Here is a 9,408-nt window from a genome sequence, read left to right as displayed (position 1 = left end):
TGGGTGTGATTAGTATCATCAAATTGTTTTAACTAAGTATAAAATGATTCAAGGTAGTAACAAAGTGATCAAGGGTAACCAACTTACAGCTAATAAACATGATAAATATATGCTGACAAAATTTGTGATGACAATGATCGTGTTAACCACCAACGGGTTTAACTGCAAATGACACGTTTTTGTAAAGTATCAGGTCATTTAAACATATTGTTATGATTCTCAACCTATAAAACAAAATTCTTTGATCTATTTCTTGACACTTCTCTTAAAGTCTTATTATAGAAATACATACATGTTCTTTATCCTTCTTTAATTATTCGATTAAGATTTTGAAAGTGTCATCGAAATATTTTTCCTTTATTGATGATTGGCATGATCTGCATATAGTCCCTGACCTTTATTACTAAGAAACCTACATTATATTATATATATACTAAATTTGAACCTATGGTTATCTCACAAACTAACACTATTCATAACATTTAATTAATGTATTTTAATCGACACATTAGATAGCTGGCACTTTCTCACTTCAGTATTCATCCGCGTGGTAAGGAGAGAGAGAAATGAAGAAATTAACTGTTTTCTCTCCTGTCTTTTTCTCTAAACCATTTCCATCGTCTGCACATTAGGGTTTTGGATTCTCATCTCCATTGTTAGTGATTCCTACAACCGAAGAAGGAGGCAAAGCACTGCCGCCTTTCCTCAGGAAGCAACGGATGTTCGGATACGGTATGCTTATGGGTTATTAGCTTGATTCACGTACATACTCGCCCTATGAAATTCCGTGGTCGCACTCACTCTCTGTCACACACTCGCCCTATGAAATTCCGGTAATTAACTGAATTTTGTGACCAATAGCATCCACATACATAAAGCATTATGAAATCAGGAGGTTGATCGTTTGATTATTGCGAATCTAGGGTTTGGATTTCGATGTTTTGTTCAATTTTAGATTATTAATTAGTTTGTATTTCTTGCAAGAAGTCCTGCAATTTTTGAAATTTTTTTTATCTTTTAGGTTTTTAGCACTTACCTATATGCTTTGAATTCGTCATATGTTTTTTATTTTTTTAAGTTGCATATGATCAAGTTATATGGTATTTAGGACTTTGACTATAGTAACATTAGCATCGTTAAGATGGTTTTATTCAGATCATTCATATGTTTTATTCTTTATTTCACAATTTCAATTTAATATTTCCAACATTTTGCCGTTTTGAGCTTTAATATATATGCAGCTTTTGTTTATTGATTATGGAGGATGATCTCATGAACTTGCATTTGTTAATGAGTTTTATTTCTTTCAAAATAAAATGGGCAGGCCAGGCAAAATGGGCAAAATGGGCAGGTCAGATAAGTTTGTATCACGGGTCAAAACGAGTTCGGGTAAGGATGGCTTTGGGATGAGTGTTCTAAGAAAAATGAAAATGAGGTTGGGTCACAACAGATCATTTAAATAAACATCATTTTTGTTCGAATTGTTAGGTGTTCTGACCACAATAAGTTCATTTCCATATGGATTCAGGTCAATCTGTTATTGGCAAAATGAGGTCGTGTAGAAAAAGGGTTTAGCTCATCATGGTTTCTGAGCAACATGAGCTCGATTAGAACATGCCGATTTAAACATCAATTTGTGCCAGGTTAAAACTGGCCAAAATAGATTCGAGCTGAAACATATCTCATCGGACTAGAAAACTTCTTTTTGAAATTATCTGTTACGACCCGTATCTTGGAATTTGGACGGTCAACTGGTCAAGTGCAACTAAATTAGGTCTCATTTTGTTATATTAGTCTTTTGTATTGTGTTTATTGTGTTTTGGGATTCAGTAGTTCATTTTGTATGTAATAGGCCCAAGGGAAATGACCCAAGGGAAATAATGTAATGAAGCCCAATGGGCATGTGATGTGACTTGTTACTCATGCATGCTTCTCTATAAATAGAGAAGCATGCCATGAGAGTTGTGTTGATTATCAATAGAAAAACCTTTTGCCAAAACTTTCCAAACACACATTCTTTCTCTCGTCTCTCTCTCTCTCTCTCTCTCTCTCTTTCTTTCTCTCTAAAACCCGAAAATAACTTCTCAAGATCCGAGACCTCTTAGGTGGTTTAGTGTGATTTCCGCTAGCACTAAGCTCGGTTGATCCAAGAACGTTGTTAGATCCACCCGCCACGGGACCTACAATTGGTATCAGAGCTTCGGCTCACTAGTTGAGGGTTTTTTGATCACAACCTTGGGTTTTGATCTTGAGAAGAAGATAAGAAGTGTTCTTAACAAGAAAAATAACAAAAATACAAAAACATTCAGATAAAAAGTTCATAATATGTCTTAGAAGATGATCTTTGTATAAACAACAAGTGTGCTGGCCTTAGATCCATAAGTTTTGGGTTTAAAAGTGTTAAAATTGGTGATTACGGGTTTTGAAATTGTTAAAATTGATAAGTTATAAATTTCGCTTCTCATGGCATGAAAATCAGTGTACCAACTTTTGACCTAGTACTGACAAGTTAGGTGAAACAGATCCCGAGAAAGATTGTTCCTGGAAGCTTGAAACTATTTCGCATAACAAACTTTTTCGCTTCGCTTGCTGTTTCGCTTCGCTTGTTTTTTCGCATCACTTGCTGTTTCGCTTCGCTTAGTTTTTCACATCGCATAGCTTTTCGCTTCGCATAGCTTTTCGCTTCGCTTGGCCTTTCGTTTCGCTTCACTGTTCACATTTCACTTCGCATAGTACTTTTTCACTTCGAATTACTGTTCATTTGTTCGCTTCACTTGGTAAATTTTTCGCTTCACTTGGACAAACTTTTTCGATTCGCGTGGAAACTTTTTCGTGCGAAAAATTGTCTGTATTGATTTTTGAACTTTTTGAAGATTGTTAAGTGTTTGAGACTCCTAAGACCGGCTAGCACTGATTCTGAGCTGTTGAAGGGGTATTTTCTGTTGGAAAACCAAGTGGGAACACCTCAAAAACCTCCAAAATTCATGACCTTAGAAGAAAATTTTGCCAACTTCAAATAGAGGTTCATGAACTTTATCTCATTAACCGACTCTGACTTAATGAGATGCTTTGAACAAGGTCCTCATGTTCCCGTGACTGTCACTCAGGCTGCGGAACAACTAAAAACTCCTGAAAATTTTGATGATAATGATAGGACCTTGTTGGAGCAAGACAAGAAGGCATATCTCACTTTAACAGTTTGTCTCTCAAATGAGATTACCGAGACTCTACAAGAATATAGAACTGCCAAGGGTTTATGGGATGCTCTCATGGAGAAGGTTGAAGAAAATGCTGAAATTAGGGAAAACAATAAAGCCCTATTGAAAGAAGAATTCAACATGTTCAATCATCGTCAAGGTGAAGCTGTGTTGGATTTGGTGAAGAGATTTGAGAGCTGCAAGTGTCAACATCACCAACTCTAAGGTCAATCACAAGTTGATAAATTCTCTGCCATACAGCTGGAGTACCAACACAATTACAATCAAGAGAACCACAAATTTGAACGTCATGACAAACTCTAATTTGATCTCAACCATCAAGTCATTTGAAATGGACGAGCAAATGAGAATGAATAATCATCTGAGTTCTCTGAATCAAGCTGGGATGAGTACTGCATCTTCAATGCCAACTGCTTTTATAAGCAAAACCCAGCAGAATGTGTACCCTGTGTCCACTCCAAAGTACTCATCAAGTGTTCCTCCACAGACTAATACCTTTATCTCAACGGGAAGTCAATCTGGATCATCTGAGCCTAGCTCATTTCAAAAGGCAGTCGATAGTGCAGTTGAGCAAGCTTTGAAGGCCCACGGAATTTCATCATCATCAAAGAATTAGCCAAGTAAAAGCTCCAACTACTGTGAAGCACTACCCCTGTTGAATGACTCAAATATCTCAATAGTTCATGCTTTTCTGTTAAGCCGTGAAGAGTTAATGTAAGGAAATCTATTGCCACCAGAATTTGAGATTGGGGATTTGAGAGATATCAATCCAAAGGATCTGGAAAAGATGGATATCAAGTACCAAATGGTAATGGCCGTGCAAAGAGCTACAAACTTCATGAAGATTTATGGGAAAGACAACTTCAAGGATTCAGACAGGAAAAGGATCGGGTTTGATAAGTCAAAGCTACGATGTTACAACTGCGGTGAGATGGGTCTCTTTTCGCGAGAATGCACGAATCCGTCAAACCCAACCAATGATATTCGTGTGACAGAGGTGACTGAGGAAGAAACAGCAAAGTTGCTGGAAAGAAGCATGAGGTGCATAAGCCAAGCAGCTCAGCTCAAAGAATTGGAAATCATCCACACAAGGGGAACTCAAGCTCAAACACAAGGGCCCTTGTCTCCCAAACGGAGGTCCAAGTTGGTGTGGATTGGGATGATCAATTTCAAGAACTGCAGAATCCACTCAACATGGCAGTCATGACTTTCACGACAAACTAGGAAACATCCACATCCGTAGCTGCAAGTTCTGATGAATCACCCATTGATGAGGTAAATCACAATCTTTGTACTCAAGCTTGCATAAATAAGGTCACATATTATAGATATCAAGACGAAGTTTTGAAAGAAAATGCAAAACTTCGTCAATTAAATGTTGAATACGTTAAAGCTGACAAGATCTATATTGAAAAGATAAAAACTCACCATGATGATGTTGCAAATCTTAAACTTAAGAATTTCATAAAGGAGCAAGATGTCATCTATTATAAGAATATAATTAATGAGTTAAAATATGAAATTGAGAAATTAAAACTTGATGCTTCTGATAAAAGAGAAAAAGAAAAACATGTTGAAAGATTTGAAGCATCATCTAAGCAATTGGATGATCTTATTGGAGCACAGAGAAGTACTAAAGTTAAAGCGGGGCTAGGATATGATTATTCAGCAGTACCTCCACCGATGAATGATAAGTACACTAGCTTGACCCACTTTAGCTATAATACTTCTCCTGATGAAGAAATGGCATATGGAATTGGTAAACTACCAAAACCAGTGAAATTTATTTCTGCTGCCTCTCCATCAACTACTCCAATTCCATCATCTGATAAGTGTAACGTCAATGTGTCTTGTGTAGCAGGTGATGTAAATGGTGATTGTGGGAAGTTTAACCAGGGTTGTATGCCAAAAGGAGAGTTAGAACCCCGTTTTGAGTCTTGTGTGGGTCTAACAAAAACAATTAACAATCCTGTCTGTAATAAAGTGTGTGTGTCAATGTTAGGAAGTTTAATGTCAGAATCAAAAGCTGCATTTTGTGAAACATCTAGTGATGACAGTTGTACAAATTATTGTAATAAAAGTGAATGCTCTTCATCTGATTCAGAACGTGAAACTATTTTTGATGAAACAATCGAAGCTAAGGTTGATGAACAGAACAGTCCTAGCAGCTCATCAACTGATCATCATGTTGAGAACGTGACTAAAGAAAAATCTATTTATGAAAATGAAAAACCAAGCACTTCCTGTAAATATGTGCCATCAAAGACAACTTCATTTTCTTAAAATACTAATTATCACAACAGTTCTCAATTTTATGATCAGTTTGATAATGGCTACTACTATTCTCAACAGAAACCGAGGCATTCAAACTATTTTGCTTCAAAATTTTAAAAGTTCATCATTATCAGACAAATACAGGTTACAGACATGTTAACCATACCGCATCATCTTATCCCACATATCTCAGCGATCAGGATATCTATAACTGCAATCAAAGAAAATGCAATCCGTCTCATCTTGCAAGACATTGCAAGAACTGGAATAAGCAACAAAGAGACTTCAAAAGTAAGTTTGGTCAGACATTTCCTAAGTTTCCTGCTCAAACTAAGAAAATGCCTCACCAAACTCACACTTCAGCCAGTGAGACGGATTTCGAACCCAAAAGAACTGACAAACCCAAGAAACCATTCTGGCTAACCCAAAGGGAATGGAAGCGGTTAGCGAAGGGGTCTGAAGCTGAAAAGCCCAAGAACCCTTCAAAGGTTTTCACTAAGGCAAATCAAGAAGATTTTGTGGTTAAGCCTAAACCAAAACGAAGGCAATCCCGAAAACCATTTCAAAACCGAGGAAATCATAATTTAAGTTCCTCGAGGGATTGCTCTTCAGATTCTGACTCACCAAAAGATTACATTTTCAGAAATCATAAAATTAAACTTGGTGACTTTGTGTTTAATTTTCCCGAGACAAGTGCGTCTCGGGAAACCCTCCACTAACTAGGTGTTCGTGTGTGTAGGGTCAGCCTAGCAGGCCTGCCAACAGTATTTAGTACTTAGACAGTGGCTGCACCCGACACATGACAAGAGACGTGTCGCCGTTGTTTGAAATTAAACCATTCGAAAATGGACATGTTTCCTTTGCTGGTGACATTGGAGGAGAAATAACTAAGCAAGGAAAGGTCTCAAATGGTAGTTTGACCTTTGATGAGGTCAATCTGGTGGAAACAGCTCAACAACATGCTCAGCTTATTGCAAATTTGTGATAAGAAATTCTCAACCCTGTTTACAGAAAATGAGTGTCTTATATTGAAACTTGGTTTTAAAGTCCCTGAAGAGTGGATCCTCTTGTGTACTCCGAGGCACAATGATGCCTACATTCTGGACATGAGAAGCAATTATTCCATGCGTTCTGCTTCTTGTTTGATGTCCAAGGCCTCGGAGAACGATTTATCTTTATGTTATCGACGTTTGGGTCACGTCAACTTTAAGAACTTGAATAAGTTAGTTAAAGGTGACCACGTGAGGGGCTTACCTGTAAAATCTTTTCATTGTGCTGAAAAATGTTTATCTTGCTCTAAATGCAAACAGCACAAACTCCCTCACAGACCCAAGACTGTAAATTCCATAAATTCCACTCTCCAGCTGTTGCACATGGACCTCTTCGGTCCAATTCAACCAATGGCAATAGGTCGAAAAGCCTATTGTCTGGTTATTACTGACAATTTCTCGCGTTTCAGTTGGACATTTCTGTTAGGGCACAAAGATGAGACATCGCAATTTCTGCTCAGGTTTATTGTGTTGGTTGAAAATCAAACTGACAAGAAGGTGAAGTGTATCAGGAGTGACAACGGCACAGAATTGTGCAACAAGGTGGTGAATGAATTCTGTCATAACAAGGGAATTCTTCATCAATTCAGCGCACCTTACACTCCCGAACAAAATGGGGTGGCTGAACGAAGAAACCTTACATTGGTTGAAGCCGCTAGAACAATCCTGTCATATTCCAAACTACCATTTATTTTCTGGGGTGAAGCTATCAACACAGCTTGCTTTACCCAGAATCGTGTGCTTCTGAACAAAAGATTGAACAAGACTTTGTATGAAGTCTTCTATGGAACGAAGCCAAGGAAAAATTTCTTCAGAACATTTGGATGTCCCTGTACCATACTCCAAACCAATGCTGGAACAACCTCCAAGTTTGCTGAAAAGACGGATGAGTGCTTTTTTTGTTGGTTATTCTGCTGACAAAAGTGCTTATCTGGTGTACAACAAGAAAACTAGAGTAATCTTGGAATCCTTCAACATTTATTGGCAAGAATTGAACCCTACCGATGCACACAATGGTCCTGAATGGACGTTTGATTATGAAGGTTTGTTCAATCAGTTTCGTGGGATGTATATGACTCCCACTGTACCAACGGTTTCCCTTGTTGTTTCCGTACCAGTTCAACCTGCTGATGATCAATCTATCCTAATGCATGCTGTATTGAGAGATCTTGGAGATGTTAATATAGCTGCTGCACCTATACTTAATGTAAAAACTATGGCTAATCTACCAGCCCCGGTCAATAATGTGCAGCCCTCTGCAGACATCACCGAGATGCCCGTTGTTGAAGACATCACTGATCCAGATTCTGATTCATATGTGTCAGTCGACAACGATGAAAATGTTCAAGTCGAACAAGAAGAGCCACCTCCTGCAGAACCAAGTGTGGTGGAATCCGTCCCCACACCTCCCTCAGAAGAAGATAATCAAGGTCCTGCAGTGGAGGTTGATGCATCAAATGTGCAGGTTGATCCCAGTCCCAACGAAGCCTCTGATAACACCGATTCAACCTCTGTTCTAGTCGTTGTTGTCCCATTCTATTATAACCTATGGGAAGGTCCCATTGCTCCAGAACACTTGGTGAATCAAGAAGAAGGTGAAATTAATCCTCAACCAAGTGCTTCTGTCCCTGCGACCAGCGTTTTTCATCCCATAGAGAGCATGACCATCCAGCTTGAGGCAACACCAGTCGAGCATGTCGAGCAAATTCCACAATTACCGATCCATGAACTTCAAAGTAGTAGAAGTAAAAATCAACATCAGTCAACCTCCAAGTTTTGAAGATCCAAATCATCCTGATCACGTTTACCAACTTGACAAAGCACTTTATGGTCTTCACCAAGCACCTCGTGCATGGTATGCCACACTGGCCGATCATTTAGTGAAAAATGGTTTCAAGAGAGGCATTATTGATCAAACTCTATTTGTCAAGAAGGTCAAGGGTGATCTGATTCTGGTACAAGTTTATGTTGATGACATTATCTTCGGGTTTACGAATGAGAATCTGTGCAAGGAGTTCTCTGAGATCATGCAGAATCGATTCAAAATGAGTTCATTAGGGGAGATGACTTTCTTCCTGGGCTTACAAGTTAAACAAAAGAAGGACGGGACTTTAATCCACCAAGAAAAGTACGTTCATGACATTGTTCAGAAATTTGGATTCAGGGACTCAACAACTTTTATGACACCAATCGCTACGTGACCTGTTCTCGCTCCTGATCCATCAGAAAAACCAGTCGATCAACACCTCTATAGGTCCATGATTGGTTCCCTGATGTATCTCACTGCAAGCAGACCAGACATCATGTTCCCTGTTTGTCAATGTGCCAGATATCAGTCAGACCTGAGAGAATACCACATGACGGCTGTCAAGCGTATTTTCAGATACTTGAAGGGGAGACCACGTTTGGGTCTTTGGTATCCAAAGGAATCTCCCTTGGAACTTCATGCTTACACCGACAGTGATTATGGGGAATGCAACTTGGATAGAAAATCAACATCGAGTGGATGTCAATTCCTGGGAGATCAGTTGATCTCATGGCAGTGCAAGAAACAAGTCACTGTGTCCACCTCCACAGCAGAAGCCGAGTACATTGCCGCATCCAGCTGCTGCTCTCAAGTGATATGGGTCCAGCATCCGCTGCTGGATTACGGTTTGAATTTCTATGGAACCACGATCAAATGTGATAATGAGGCGGCCGTTGCTATTGTTAAAAACTCGGTCCAGCACTCAAAGACTAAGCACATTGACATCCGAATACACTTTATTCGTGATTGTTATGATCGTAAGCTTGTCGATATAAAAAGGGTCCATACTAACTTTAACTTTGCAGATCTCTTTACCAAAGCTTTTAGTCGTGCCCGATTT

General features: G+C 38.8%; 1 protein-coding gene across 1 annotated transcript in view; it reads right to left on the bottom strand.

The window, feature by feature from the left end:
• Positions 1-2,902: 2,902 nt before the first annotated feature.
• The window catches only part of LOC143541428 (uncharacterized), an 83,457-nt gene continuing 76,951 nt past the window's right edge, over positions 2,903-9,408 (bottom strand). Inside the window, exon 5 of the mRNA XM_077034259.1 lies at positions 2,903-2,916. The gene's annotated coding sequence lies outside the window, so the exon portion shown is untranslated. The remainder of the gene's footprint in view (positions 2,917-9,408) is intronic.

Source organism: Bidens hawaiensis, unplaced genomic scaffold (genome assembly GCF_021521415.1).
Source record: "Bidens hawaiensis isolate Kalapana, Puna unplaced genomic scaffold, B.hawaiensis_p1.1 tig00012594_1, whole genome shotgun sequence".
Taxonomy (NCBI): Eukaryota; Viridiplantae; Streptophyta; class Magnoliopsida; order Asterales; family Asteraceae; genus Bidens; species Bidens hawaiensis.
The sequence above is the reverse complement of the archived record's forward strand: the minus strand, read 5'-3'. Positions and strand labels throughout refer to the sequence as shown.